The 16,586-nt window shown below is 42.3% G+C and overlaps 1 pseudogene; it reads left to right on the forward strand.

Moving 5' to 3' along the window:
• The first annotated feature begins 323 nt into the window (after positions 1 to 323).
• Positions 324 to 443, forward strand: LOC134912387 (5S ribosomal RNA; annotated as a pseudogene).
• Positions 444 to 16,586: the final 16,143 nt, after the last annotated feature.

A 16,586-nucleotide genomic window follows, 5' to 3' on the forward strand; every position in this document is an offset into this window, starting at 1 on the left:
GATATTTAAGCCTATGGTGTCCAGGAAGGCACTGTAAGTCAGAAACACATGTTAATCAGACTGATCTTGGTAATTAAGCAGTGATGGGCCCAGCTAGTACCACACTTGGAGACGATGTGGGAATACTGGGTGTTGTATCAAGGGACTTGATGTGTCCCCCACTTGAGGTTCCCCTGATTTGTCTCTCATTCGTTAGTATTAACTTTGGTTTCTGTTTTAGTGCTTGTACATTGTTATAAGCCCACAGGAGTATTACGTGATGCAATTGAGAGATGAGGGGTGACATTGATACATTGGGATATGTATATATGGACACATCTGTTTGATACAATCATACCACACTGGAAACCATCCGATCCCGTCTGATCTTGGCAATTAAGCAGTGTTGGGCCCAGTCAATACCATGCTCGGAGACGGCATGGGAATACCGGGTATTGTACCAAGGGACACGCTTTGTCCTACAGGTGATGATTATTTATCCCTTTGGTTCTTTACACCATACGGTGCTCTTATTTGCCTTTCACTCTTGTCCTGTGTACTTTATACTGTATCGGTGGTGTATTAATTATGGTGACAATAACCATGGTTATAATCAATCAGTATAATGGCTTTGTACTGCAATTAGACTTTATTGTTCCCTGAGTGGTTGATACCATTGCTGTGCAAGTTAGTACAGTTTTCTCACTTGTGTTTTGTTTCATGGTTTGTATATGTGTTTGGGCTGTTGTAGTTCCCTGCTGTCGGCGCACTGTGTGGCTATTACTCTACAGGTGTGCCGCTGGCTGGGGATACAGACAGCAGCAACTTCACCTGTTTGACACTGCACGAAAATATAGATCTGCCTGCGCTACACTGATGTCGCGCTGCCGGAGCGGGTTGCTAAGAAGAGATCCGGGTTTGTTTATTGTAGCAACACAACCCACGTGTTGGAAGGAGCCAATCAGGCAGCAGCTGTGAAGCGCTGCCTCCAGATGACAGGCCTCCTGTTTGAAACCTTCCGGCGCCCTCTCTGCTATTTAAAGAGACTCTGGACAGGGTAACAGCTGCCCCTGATGAAAACCATTGTGCGTTGAAACGGCTGTCGGGCGGGCTGTAGTACCGGGTTATATCCAGATGGATTGTCAGGAATAAAACCCTTTTTCTTTCATCTACTAAACGTGAGTGCTGGTCAATTACTTTTTTCTCTTTTGGAAGAAGTGAGTGTTTATTAATTGCCAGGACCCTGCACCAGAACCTAATGCTATGGACACAGAGTGCTGTCATTTTGCTATATTTTGTATTTACAAACGTTTATTGACTTGCACCGGTCAGTGTGGTTAAGATCTCTGCAGTGGAGATCAATTGATCACTAATTGTTTTTTCCATTATTTATTTAAATCATTCTTCTTTTCTTTTTTTGGATTATGCAGTGATTTTTATTTTTTTCAGTTGCACACAGAAGTATATGGTTGCCATTTTTTACTTTTTTACTTTTACATTACACAATATACCTCTGTGTATATAAATGTCTACCAGTGCTACCAAAGATCTGGTCTCTGTTCTTCAATTTGACAAAACAGATGCAGAACGGATTCTTTTTGACAATACTGAGTCCTTGGCTTTTGATAAAGATAGTCCAGAGGAATTTGTAAATGATTTGCTCAGACTTAAAAAGAGAGAGGTTGAGCTACATTTGCATGGCCTAACCCTCTCCCAATATTATAAAGAATCTCTCATCCCCAGAGGGTTTAGATTGCATAACCAACCCACACTGGGGAGACACAACAATGATTTTTGCACGAAGTGGTGTAACATTTTGAATAAATAAGACAAAACAATTTGGAACAGCGCTTAGCATTTAATAAAAGCTTTTTTTATTTTATTGTCTATAAAATTAAATCAAAATAAAAGATAAAAAATATATATATAAAAATACGGGAATTATATAATTATACAATTACCGGCCGGATTTCTTATATTATACAATCAGTCCATAAAACAATTAATATGTATATAATACACAACTGTTGCACACAGCACGAATTTCTCTAAAGTGATTATATATTTAAGCACAGCAGGATATACTCCACTAATTAAGAAAAACTTCTTATAATGACAATTATAACTTCGCAGGCGTCCCTGCGCTGTAAAATGTCTCTTATACTATCCATTTGGTTTAGGGAAAAAAATATGTGATGAATTTATATCTTAATTGCTGAATGATTCCAAGCCGTCCTAAAACCGTAGATGACAACACAATAATTGGACAGATCTTAAATAATTTATCCTTCCTTTAAGCAGCGGAATGAAGCAACAGTCTCTATGTGAAATGTGAGGGAGTTCTGATGTGAAAATGTCCATGTATCAGCACAGCGGCATAAATCACAGCTGTTATGTGAATCTGATATTATGAAACTCCCTTTATCCCCAGGTGCCGCACCAACCTCTATATTACGATGTTATATATCTCAGATGAAGGAGAGCCCTCCTTATTCCCCCTTAGCACTGGGGTCCGGAAAACCGGGTACTGAGATGTACGGTGTTTTAGAGGCAGCAAGCGTCTCCTGGAATGAATGAATGAGCCGGCCGGCTATAACTCACTTGTCATCACATACGCGTTTCTCCGCCTTCATGTATCCTCGGCGGCTTCCTAGGATCTAATGCTGCTTGTAATTGAACAGGCTGGATTAGATCTAACTGAAATTAGAAGAGATATTTCAGAATTAGAGGCTTCAGAACTATTTAGGACAATACAATCTCCTGACTGTGACCTTTTCACTAAATTAAATAAGGACATTGACAAATTCCGTGGAGACCTGTTAAGATTCAAGAAAAATAAATATAAACAAGTTAAACTGGACTATAAGGAGAATAGGGTATACCCCTGGTTGTCGCGGAGTGAGCCACGCAAGTACAAACCACAACAGAGACGTGGAGGACGTAGACCTACCGTACCCTTCACGGACATTGAAAGCAGATCCCAAACTTCAGCGAGTGATTCTGATGCACCATCCACATCTACACAAGGTGCCACCTACCTTTCCAGATCTGAACGCAACAGGAGGGCTCCAAAAAACCCGCTTTACCCACCCGCAGAGGTGGGAGAAAAAGGAAGAAAAAAATAGAAAATAAAGCGCAGGTATCGGTGGTCTTCAACTTATCCAAACACAAACTGATGGATGAAGAACTCTCTATCCTGAACAAGGGATTATCATTTGTGCCAACGGTTGGCCAAGATAGCTTTCGCTGGCAGGTAGATCTCTAGACAACTTCGTCTAAAGGACTACTACTCTAATTCCCAGTTACCAGATACTTCCACGACGGTTTCATCTTCTACACCTCACTGTCCTTTGAAGAAATCCAGTCAATTTGATCCACCTACTCTAAATCCTTCAATCCACACCTTCTTGAGAGTACTCAAAAGGGACACAATGCCCTATATAGAGAAGTAAAGAAATAGTCATTCCAACATCACGAAAGGGAGAAAGAGCTGCCATTAAATCTTTACAGAATGACAATCACCTGGTCATCAGATCTGCAGACAAGGGAGGAGGCATTGTCCTCCTTGACTATGATTACTATTCACAAGAGGCTAATGGACAATTGTCAGACCCAACTTGCTATCAGAAACTCCCTTATGACCCCACATGGACATACAAAAAGGAAATTGATTCAATAATCAGTTTGGGAGTCAATAACAGGTACATTAATCAAACTACTGCTGACTTTCTGACTACGCCTAATCCAAAACCCCCAATCCTGTATACGTTACCTAAAATCCATAAATCATTGACACAGCCCCCTGGACGCCCGATCATTTCAGCATGCGGATCATATCCCTGAAGAACGGCACTGGCAGCATGTATAAGATGCAAAAAAGCTGTTTTAGTAGGTAGACGTTTCGGGGCTCATGCCCCGTCCTCAGTACCAAACACAATTAAAAGTACATACACAAATACAGACATTTAAATACCTGTGCGAGACCACGCCGTCCCCGCCGCCGCACACCGGGTCCATTCTTCCGGCTATCACATTCCGCTTCCCCCCTCTCCGCACGCGCCGTGGCTGCCATGGTGACCAACAGCATGCGTGTAACCAGATCCACAACCCGGAAATAGAGGGGATTGGTTGTGAGATCGTCCGGGATAGGAGCCTTCTGCGTCAGCTGACCGGGGCCGGCGCAACCTATAAACAAACAGAAATACATACATAATAGACAACATATTGTACAACATATAATGACTAATGAACACATAATCTAACCTCAAGGGATCCTGGCTGAAGGGGTATCTGCACCCGGTGTGCGGCGGCGGGGACGGCGCGATCTCGAACAGGTATTTAAATGTATGTATTTGTGTATGTACTTTTAATTGTGTTTGGTACTGAGGACGGGGCGTGAGCCCCGAAACGTCTACCTACTAATACAGCTTTTTTGCATCTTATACATGCTGCCAGTGCCATTCTTCAGGGATATTAGTTTGTTTACATATTCAGGCACAGAGCGAAGCTGACTGATTGCATTTGAGTGCCAGCTGGTATGGATTTTATGCATTAGTGTCCTTGGACACCGTTTGCTGGGCACCTTCATTTTTGTTTGACTTCAGACTTTCAGATACCTGTTATTTTCTAACACAGGGACAGTGCTTTTGGAATGGTACTGTGTAGGGTTTTCCTTACAAGCTGGTGTGCATTTGTGCTGAAGTACTTTGGAACTGATTAGTGACCTACAGATGTGTCCACTAACATCTTTGCTATTTTGTTTTTTGGCACAACATGCAAAACACGGCTAAGCTGTTTTTCACGAGTAGCGATTGGAAAGATTTTTACATTTTTGTTTGTCATAATAGAATATGTATAAAGTAACATATTAAATAAGCAAATTAAGAAAAATCACAAGGCATGGCTAAATCTCTGAGTATATAACATGCAAAAGTGTGACATAAATGGCGGGATATAGCAAAGATGTATGTGGACACATCTGTATATGGTATAGGAAACCTGTCCAGAGCACACTGCTTTGTAATTTTATGTGATAATGGACAGCCAGTCCAACTACAGTCATGGATCCCATGGGATGTAACATCATGCAAGCAATGGCCCCTGGGGAGACCTTCGGTTTTACCCCAGCACAGATTGAAAATATCCTTTTTAAAGATATGACACCTATTTCAGATTCAACTATGAAACCAGGTGATAATTTTTTCATCTTATGAAGCTTAAACGCCGTGAAATAGATTTTTCGTTACACGGCATGTCCTTGTTGGAATATTACAGGGAACACAAAATTCCGCGTGGCTTTAGGGTACGAAATGTCCCCACGATTGGGCGACATAACCCGGAATTTGTCAGGAAGTGGATCGGAATACTGAACCGTTGTGGGTTTGATCTCATGATTCTGGTGGTCGAAGAATCACATCGGGAATTAGAGATCACCAAGAATAAGATTATGACATTAGAGAAGGACAAAGCTATTCTGGAAAAAGATATCTCCCAAGATTGGATCCAAAAGTTGGAGAAGCAGTGTGACCAATACAGACGTGACCTGTTGAAATTTAAACGGAACAAGAAAGCATTGGTCGATCAAGACTATGAGGAAAACAAAGTCTACCGTTGGCTGATGGGTACGGAACCCAGTGGCAAAACCAGACCCTCTGGGAGAAGGAGACCATGGCAAAACCCCAATAAGAGGCGTGAGAAGAAGGGAGGAGGCTCTAGCAGTGAGAGTGAATTTATCTTTTCTGAATCTGAAGATAATACTCAACAGAATGCTGTCCCTTTAGATCAGAGTGGCCAAGGGGTGGCCACAGGTACAACAAGCCTCCCACCCGCAGGGGTGGCCAGAACAAAAGGTATAAGAAGTGTGACGCTCAAGAAGAACACCTGATATACAACCTGTCTAAAAGATCTTTTTCAGCTCTTGAGATGCAGGTTTTGAACAGGGGCCTGAGCTTTGTCCCAACCAATGGTCACGATCCGTTCAACTGGTCACGAGACTTGCATAACTTCACACGTAAATTACGTCTAAAATAATTTTTCCAGAATAAGCCATCAGCTGACAGTCCGTCAGTGTTTGATCCCTTCCTTAACAGAGTCTCTAGGTCACGCTTTGACCCTATTTCAAATAATGCTTCGATAAGGACGTTTGGTCGGCTTATGGATGATTCTGTTACTAGATTCTTGGCAGCACCAGCCAAAATTAAATTTAATTTATCACAAGATGAACGGGTGGCATTGAACCATCTCTCCACATACCAGGACATTGTGATCCGGCCCGCCGACAAAGGCGGTGCCATTGTGATCCTGGACTTGGAATATTACCGTGATGAAATTAGATCTCAACTATCCGAGGTGGGTGTCTATAAGAAAATAAGGACAAACCCAGTATTGGAATACCAGAAGGAACTGTTTGGTATTCTGAAACAAGCCACCGATGAGAAGTTAATACCTGAAAAAGTTTCTAAGATATTGTGCGTGAACCATCCCAAGAATCCGGTACTCTATACACTGCCCAAGCTTTATAAGCATGAAACTTTTCCACCTGGGAGACCCATAATCTCCGCAAGAGACTCTCTCTATCAACCAGTGGCCCAGCTACTTGATAGCATATTTCAGCCTTTGCTGGTTAACCAGAAGACTTTTCTTAAGGACACTACCTATTTTTTGATTAAATTACAACAGTATGATGAAATTCCGGCTGGCACCCTCCTCTGTTGTCTGGACGTGTGCAGTTTGTACACGTCCATACCACATGCGGAGGGGTTGCGAGCTATGAAGGCTTTTTTAGATACCAGTTTATCTGCTGATCTATTTGATCATAAGTTATTCTTGACATTGCTCGAATTGACACTGTATAGAAATTACTTCATGTTCGATGGTGAGTTTTTCTTACAGCTGCGAGGGTGTGCGATGGGGTCTTCAGTCGCACCCTCGTATGCTAATGTGTATATGTTCGAACAGGAGGAACGGATGTTTTTTGGTAATCCAGTAGTACAGACCAACATACTAATGTACACTAGATACATCGACGACGTGTTCTTAATGTGGGCGGGAGGACAGGAGTCATTTGAATCTCTTATGTTGGAGATCAACAACTTGACATCGCCTATTAAATTTACGTATAAGTGCAGTAACCTATAAATAGATTACTTGGATGTAAAGATCAGATTAGATCAAGGCAAGTTGCACACGGAGATTTATTCCAAGCCCACAGACAGAAACACGTTGCTTCTTGCATCCAGTTATCACCCGGAGCCATTAAAGAGGGTGCTACCAGCATCACAAATGATGCGGGTGGCACACATCACTAGTGATAGTACTAAGGCACCACAACTTCTTGACAATATGATTGCCAAATTTGTATGTCAGATATGTATGTATGATAGGCATTTACTTGAGGAGCAGAAACAACATGTTCTACGGATGCCTAGATCTGAATTACTATACCCTGGTCATAAAAAGAGTCATAATATTTTGCCTTGGGCTTGTGATTTTACCACGGCAAGCCCGATAGTCCGTAGAGCCTCTAAGGCCCTTTGGCCCATAGTTGGGTCTGACCCCTATTTGCCAGTGCTCAAAGAGACAAGACCCATAGTGGCTTTCAGACATGGGAGTAACCTTAGAGATCGTCTGGTGAAATCAGATATTACAGGTATGGGGGGCACTGTTACACCCAATGTGCACTATAAGGCACCGGGGTGTTATAGATGCCCTATATGTGCTACCTGTAAATATATGGTGGTATGCAAAGATTTCAAACACCCACATACTGACAAAAAATATTTGATTCGGTATGTTATTACATGTAGCACTTCGTATGTTGTATACATTGAGGTCTGCCCGTGCGGTCTTTTTTACGTCGGTCAGACCACACGTAAACTCAGCGAGAGGATGGCAGCACATAGATCTGCCATCAAGTTGACTTTGGAAGGGAAAACCATTGACAAAACGGTGGATCGCCATTTTAACATGGCAAAACATACGCTGGATGAGCTTAGGTACTTTGGTATTGACCATGTGCCTTTAACCCTTAGAGGTGGAGATAGGGCCAAGGTTTTGTTGGAGAAAGAGTCCAGGTGGATAATGAGACTTAATACTTTTGCCCCGTGGGGGCTGAATGATAATATCAATTGGAATGTACTTTAGTATTAAAATCTTTTCTAGTGAAATTGCATCTTATACATTCAGCAGCCTGTACTAGAAATTGTAGGTGACCATAGGGGTATTATATTAGATCTCGGGTGTCTATTTGATAAGATGGGTTCAGTTGCAGATGCCCGTGAGTCAGTGCTGTGGGTGGCGTTAGGGTTACCCTATACATAGATACCCCTTCAGCCAGGATCCCTTGAGGTTAGATTATGTGTTCATTAGTCAATATATGTTGTTTAATATGTTGTCTATTATGTATGTATTTCTGTTTGTTTATAGGTTGCACCAGCCCCGGTCAGCTGACGCAGAAGGCTCCTATCCCGGACGATCTCACAACCAATCCCCTCTATTTCCAGGTTGTGGATCTGGTGACACGCATGCTGTTGGTCACCATGGCAGCCACGGCGCGTGCAGAGAGGAGGGAAGCTGAATGTGATAGCCGGAAGAATGGACCCGGTGTGCGGCGGCGGGGACGGCGCGATCTCGCACAGGTATTTAAATGTCTGTATTTGTGTATGTACTTTTAATTGTGTTTGGTACTGAGGACGGGGCGTGAGCCCCGAAACGTCTACCTACTAATACAGCTTTTTTGCAACTTATACATCCTGCCAGTGCCGTTAAGGTTGACTGGACATGTCAGCAGTGAGTGTCTGCTGGAGAGCCCTGTGCCTTCCTACCCCCCCAAATCCCCATGTGTGTGGACCCTCCCTCTGTGTGTGTGACACCTTGTGCCCCCCTGTCCCCCCCACTGCCTTTGTGTGTGTGTCACCCAGTGCTCGCCTGCCCCTGTTGCCCTGTGTGATGACCCTCCGGCCCATGTATGGTGCTTTGTACACCCCCTGCGTGTGTGACACCCTGTCCCCCGTGTTTCGGCTCATTCTGTGTGATATAATGTGAATTTCGGCTCATACCGTGAGCTCTAATGTGAATTTCGGCTCATTCTGTGTGCTATAATGTGAATTTCAGCTCATACCATGTGCTATAATGTGAATTTCGGCTCATACCGTGTGCTATAATGTGAATTTCGGCTCATATTGTGTGGTATAATGTGAAAGGGGCACCAGTACTAGATAGTATAAGGGATACTACACTGAAGGACATGCCCCCTTTTGAGTGGCCTCTCCCCCTTTTCCGGAGCGAGCGCACCATAGGCACGCACATAATTGCAACCTTTACTTTTCTATACACCCACTTCAAAATTTCCACTTCGACCACTGCATAGATATATATATAGGCCCCCTGAAGGCTTAATCCAGCCCTGGTCTAGCAGTTCTTGTGCACCCTGGGTAGAACGCCTACAGCATTACAGCAGCAATCTGTCCTGAAGTTCCCACTAAGAGTCAGCTGGATGGGATGTACTAACAGTAAAATGCGATAAAACCTGTTTTCTGGGTTTTACCACATTTCCTGTATGTATTAAGACTCGATGTGTGGTTTGGGGGAGGGGGCGGCAGTCTGAAATTTTGCCTAGGATGTTGAGAAGCCTTTCACCGGCCCTGCCTTCAACCATTCTAATGAGCCACAGTAGAAGTGTGAATATACATTATGTAGGCAATTCTTTTAAGCCTGACCATATGTCATAATGTTGTTGTTGCATGCTGGTGTTCTGAGTTGACTGATCATCATCAGTGAGTCTATTGGTAAATTACTGTTTTTTCCTGTCAGCATTTACAGGAGAAGCTGTAGCAGGAGACATCACTGTTACAGTACTGTATGTGCCACTTGAGCTGACAACTTGCTCAGAAAGAGCACTGCTTCTCTTAAGATCTTTGTCAGTTGAAAATAAAGACATTACAGCTTAAATCTTATACTTATACAAAAGTGATGGCAGGCACCCATCTTCAAGGGAAACAAGAATACTAACTGAACAGTTTGGATGCTTCATCAAGAACTATTTAAACTAGCAAAGGGGGGCAGTGAACCAAATAGGAATAAAGCAATCTACTCTCCTAACACAGAGGCATTGTTTCTGCAGGCAGGATCAGTACGTAATCCTGCTGGACGGGATCCCGGCGGTAAAAATACCGAAGCCGGAATCCCGACCACACAATCCCGACAGGGGTGGCGAGCGGAACGCAGCCCCTTGTGGGCTCGCTTCGCTCGCCACGCTCGGCACACTATTATATTCTCCCTCTATGGGTGTCGTGGACACCCACGGAGGGAGAATATGTCGGGATTGTGGCGGTTGGGATTCCGGCGTCGGTATTTCGACCGCCGGGATCCCGTCCAGCGGGATGTTGACCGCATCCCCTGCAGGCAACAGGAATAGGAAGCATATCCATTGCAACAGAAGATAATTCAGATCAAAACCAAATAAACATAGGCAGAGAGATGTACATAGCTAGGAACAGTAAAAGCACAAACAAAACTCTAAACAATATGTGTGCAAATGTTAGGAGTTTAGGAAATAAAATCCCAGAACTAACTGCAATAATGACTAGGGATGATCTAGATATTGTGGCTATTACAGAGTCATGGTGCAATGAAAATCATAACTGGGACATGCATTAGCTATGCCAGGATATACTTTATTTAGGTAGGATAGAATGGGAAGAATCAGAGGGGGAGTAGCAATGTATATAAAAAAGCATGAATACTACCTTAATACAAAGTATTAGTTTCTGTTGCTAGTTCCTCAAGAAGTAGGGACATTTTGAATTCCTTACAGGGAGCATACCTCCATCAATTGGTAAGGGAGTCCATTCAAAAAGTCGAAATATTAGACTTAATACTTACAAATTAAGACAGAATATCTGATGTAAAAGTGGGTGAAAATCTGGGATCAAATGATCATCAGCAGTATGGTTCAGCATAAAGACAGAGACTGACATCCCATACAAAAACAAAGGTGTTGGATTTTATGAAGGCTGATTTTGTAGGGATTGGAAAATGTGTAAGCGTGAGCACAGGAGAGTTGGGAAACATTAAAAAGTGCAATATTAAAGGCAACAGACCTTTGTATCAAAAGTGTTAGGAAAAACACAAGGAAAAGCAAGCCAGTGTGGTTTTCTAAAGAAGTAGCATGCATTGTGAAAGCAAAAAATATGGCTCTTAGGAAATATAAGCAGACACAAAATAATGAAGATAAAGAGATATATCTTGTAAGACAGAAGGAGACTGAGAAGGTAATCAGATGTGTAAAGGCACAAGGTGAGGAGAAAATGCCCCAGTCGGTGGGTAAAGGAAGCAAAACATTTTTTTAGGTATATAAGGGAAAGAAGAAAAACAAAATGCGGAACAATAAGATTAAAGACAGAGACTGGGAGTCTTGTTGAGGAAGACAGTGTAATAGAATTCATCTTAATATTTATTTCTGCTCAGTATTCACTACTGAAAGTGAAGGGAAGGGGCCACAGTTAAATAGCAGGAATATTCAGAAAAATGACAGTACATTTGGATACTAAAAAAGCTTGAAGGGGTACTGGCAGCACCATTAACATAATTACTCAACCAACTGTAATTACAGATTACTGGAAAAGAGTGAACATAGTCCCATTGCACAAAAGAGGAAGCAAGAAAGAGGCAAGCAACTACTTACCAGTGAGCCTTACATCAGTAGTAGGGAAATTGATGGAAACACTCTTAAAAAAAAGTTGTAGATTATCTCAAATCCAGCAATTTACAGGATCCCAAGCAGCATGAATTCCCTTGGGGGAGATCATGTCAAACAAACCTAATTGACTGTTTTGTCTGTATGACTAAAGTTATAGATAAAGGTGGGGCCATAGACATAGCTTATCTAGACTTTAGTAAGGCTTTTGACACAGTCACAAATCGCAGACTGATAAATAAACTTGAAAGCTTGGGATTGGATTCTAACATGGATGATTGAATAAGATCTTGGCTGCAGGATAGAAAACAGAGAGTTGTAGTAAATGGAGAGCATTAACAGGAGGCAAATGTTACCAGTGGAGTACCCAATGGATCTGTACTTGGACCAGTGCTTTTTAATATCTTTATTGGTGATATTGCAAATGGCATTAAAGGGAAACTATTCATTTTTGCAGATGACACAAATATATGCAACAGGGTAGACACACCAGGAGGGTTAAAACAAATGATTGAGGATCTAGGTAGACTAGATGAAATTGTCAATTACAGTTCAATATTTAAAAAAATCATGCACTTGGGGTTTAAAATTCCAAGGGCACTATACTGAAAGCTAATGAGGAGGAAAGGGATTTGGGAGTCACTATTTTAGGTGAATAACTGTAAAGGCAGGCAAGCAATCTAATAAAGCAATGAGGAAGGCTAGTCAAACACTTGGTTGCATAGGGAGAGGAATCAGCAGCAGAAAGAAAGAAGTAATAAAGCCACTGTATAGGTCATTGGTACAGCCTATCTAGAATACTGTGTTCAATTCTGGAGGCCATATCTTAAGAAGGATATTAATACATTAGTGACCGCACAAAGAAAGGGCAACTAAATGGTGCATGACCTACATCACAAAATATACCCAGAAAGACTAAAAAAAATCTCAATATGTATAGTTTGGAGCAGAGAAAGGAAAGGGAGAACATGATATAAACTTTCAAACATATTAAGGGTGTTAACAAAGTCCAGGAGGCAAACATTCTTCAAATGAAGAGAAGTATTAGAACATGAGGGCATGCACTGAAACTGGAAGGAAGTGGATTCAGGGGAAATTTGAGGAAAAATGTCTTTACAGAAAGGGTAGTGGACAAGTGAAATAGCCTCCCATCAGAGGTGGCAGATGCTAAGACAGTAGAGCAATTTAAATATGCATGGGATGGAAATAAGGATATCCTTGCAAAGAAATAAGGATCAAGTAAGGTTCGAGATAAAAAATATGGAAAAAAAGGGGCAGACTAGGTGGGCCAAGTGACTCTTATCTGCCAGCAAATTCTATATTTCTATGTTAAACTTGGGATCAAGCATGGTTCCCAAAATGTAGTGAACCAATTGCAAGATGTGGCAAATCCTTTGGTCCTGGGGAAGCAAATAAATAACTTGATCTATTAGTCCAACATACTTCACAGAATCACTTTGTGTAATCTCTTCCTTGAGCTTCTCTAGCTGCTTTTCCAGTAGTTCAATTAAGGTAATTACCTGACTCAAACTCACAGTGTCTGAACTCACTTCATTGGTTACAATTTCAAGTGGCTACAGTAGCTAGCATAAAAAGGAGAGTATTCTTCATTGTGCTGGGCTAAGGAAAATTGTTCCCCCTCCTCTCACTATCTTATGGTTTGATATGTACTCTTGGAAGGCTTGTTGCTTTTCTTCCAGTAGCTGAAGCTTATAAAGATTGGAATTCCACCTGGTTACTACCAAATGTAACTGATGTTGCTGCTGCTACAATTGTCATGATCCTGACTGTATTTCTCATATTCTGGGGCTTATCTCAGCATATCCTGGGGCTTGCATCTGTTCAGCTCAGCATGAAGACTGCAAATCTGTGTTTGCTTGCCTTAATTAGCCACCTGAGTAGGAATTCCTCTAAGTAATCAGTAATCAGGTGTGTGCAGCATTTTGATTCTTCACTGTGTTCAGCAATCTGAAGTTTAGGCCTAGACGTCAGCATCCTCTGTTCATTTGTAGAAGTTCAGGCTTCAGTGTTTTTTCGGCCTGCTAGGCCTCACTCCACATCAGAACCTAACCTGGAGTACTGACATGACAGGGTCTGATCACCTAATCATGAGCTATCCAAGCCTGTGCCAGCTGGAAACTCCCTGAATCACCTGACTCTGTTTACCAATCACCAAGGATCAGAAAGTATAAGTAAAGAGACTTGTGTTAGAGAAGGTGCCAGTTCCTTGAGTAACACAGCTCAATGTGAGCTTAGAAGCTGAGCTCCATAAGAGATAACACTATTACCTTAGTTCCTGTAAAACTCTGGTCTTTTTCTACCCAGTCCGCATTACAGTTGTGTTGCTAGTTATATTCAGTATCAGTCTCATCTTAAAGACACAGCTGCTGTATTCTTCAGTACAGTCTTAAAGTCACAGCCACAGTCTTAAGTTCTTCTTCAGCCTCGTCTTTAAGACACAGCCTAAGTAGTCTTCAGTCTCGTCTTAAAGACATGGTCGCAGTATTCTTCAGCCTCATCTTAAAGTCAGTCTTGAGTTCTTCTTCAGCGTCATCTTAAAGTCACAACCACAGTCATTGTTTTACATACAGTTGTATTTCCAGTTATATCAAGTACCAGCCCGGATTCCAGTTGCATTCCAGTTATACCAGTAGCCCGGTGCTCGGTCTTGCTGGTAACTAGCCCAGTTCCAGATTCACTGGTAACCAGTCCGGTTCAATGTCTTCAGCTCTTCTCCCAGATCTGCGTAACTCTAGAGAACCTATTTCATAGTAACCTTGAGTACACAAACACTTACTCCTGTGACAGTCTATCCAGTTCATTCTCACCAATACATTCAGCATCCCGCTATCAATACCAAGTCCTTGGTGATTCAGTGGTCAGGATATGGCTCCCTCTGCCGAGGCTCGGGTTCGACTCCTGGTCAGGGATTGCTCCTTATCACTTAATCTCACTGATTCCCACAGACCAGCCAATATACACACAGTCCTCCAGTTACCTGCACGGACTTCACATACACGCCGGGTTCACAAAACTACAGTCAAGTACAGTCAACTTGTGGTTGATGATAGCGGAAAATATCAAGAAAAGTTTGGGCACGGCACGCACCTGACATTTAATAGGAAATTCTGAACCACCAAGTTTATTGTGTGCATAAAGCATGTATGTATTGAAATTCATCCACTCATAATGCTCATATTAGTTTACTGAAGTATCCGAAATTGCAAACCCTGAGGAGTTTCTTAGTGGGGTAAGCCATTTTGCTGTGTGATTGGGTCCCAGTCCCAAGCCAGTACCCCCTGCTTTCCACACATAGCTGACAGCAGCCACAGCACTGAATGTTAAATTCCATGCTGCAGCAACATCATTAAATGTACCAATCAGCACTAGCCAACAATTTATCTGGTAAAGGATCTGAGTGCATCAAAAATTATATTCTACAAGAATGTTTGATGTGCTGAAGCCCCAACAGAGCTCTCTGTGGGATGTTGGGTCCCCCAGCTTCTTCCCAGGCAAATGAATTGCCTTCCACTGCAGCCTTATACAGCAAAGTGGCATAAGGAGGTACAGAGAAAGCTGGCCAACAGAGCTAACTAATTAAATCCATGTAGTCCCAAGGAGCTTCCCCTCCATGGCCAGAAAACCCTGCCTGGGAACCTTGTTGCCCATCACTGGAGCTTAGATTCAGGCTTAAGGTGACAGGCTAGTTCCCTTAACAGCATCCTAGAGGTCAGTTTTTGCAGGGAACTTTTACCACACCCAAGATGTGCAGGCACTTGGGTGTTGTTTAACATCCCCGGCACAGGGGAGTGACCACATGTCAGCATTTCAGGCACATGCACTTAAGTAGATTGTGTAAAAACTACTGGTTGGACTTACCTCCTGTGGTATTGTGTGTTTTATTAGGATAAACAGAAAATACTGCGAGCCCTGTTTTATATATCTTCTGTGACATCAAGGAGAGTTGTACTGCTGTGAATATCTGTATGCTGCTATTCCCCAAGCAATATCTGCAAGGGAAAGAGTCTTTATGAAGACTGTTTGAGCAACAAACATCTTGCCTCAAAGATAACTGCATCTGTATCCTGCGACAACAGGATTGCACTAAACACAATTCCCTTATCCATCTGTCCTGGGTTTAGCCCAGTATCTCCCTGCTCCACCATCTGCCAGCTACTGTCCATGGTGAGGTACCAGTGGGAACCAGCTGACACCAATCAGGAGGTGTGGCCACATCTTGTTTATGCATATGCAGCAGAACCAGTTCTATGTGCCAACTGAAGGAGCCTGGTTATAGCAGCAAGTTATCCACCCACTGTGCAGTGAGTAGAGTCACTAACAGGCCATTACTGATAGTAAGAGGGTATACTCTATTGGCCCAGGTCCAGTGTGATAAAACTAGTTCATAATCACATGGTGCAGCGAGGTGCATCCAGTCACATTATAAATGTATGTGTTTTTCCAACAGATTGGCACCAGTATGCCTTTTAGTAAATCCAATGATAGAGAGAGTAGCAGCCTTTGAATGAACTAGCATTGGGTGTTAGAAATTGCTGCTGCTAAAAGAGATACACCCACCAAGTGGGCTGTCACTGTAATGTTCAAATTACGGTTTAGAGTATATCAAACGTCAGATGCAAAAATACAGCTAAACTTACTATACACACCACAAAGCTTCACCACACTTTGTAACAGATATGCAACGCAAGTAATCGTGGGTACAGGTAAATTTAAGCCCTAAGATAGTTTTGCCTCCTTTGAAAAGTTGGTAGTTCTTTTGTGAGGGTATAGTAGTTTGTAGTCTTTAGATCATGATATAGGCTAGAGTTTCTAGGATTCTCAGACCACATTAAACATGGAATAAAGAAATGAATATACAATTGAATAGTATATTTATACTCAGTCCAACATG

Source organism: Pseudophryne corroboree, chromosome 4, assembly GCF_028390025.1.
Source record: "Pseudophryne corroboree isolate aPseCor3 chromosome 4, aPseCor3.hap2, whole genome shotgun sequence".
NCBI classification, from domain to species: Eukaryota; Metazoa; Chordata; class Amphibia; order Anura; family Myobatrachidae; genus Pseudophryne; species Pseudophryne corroboree.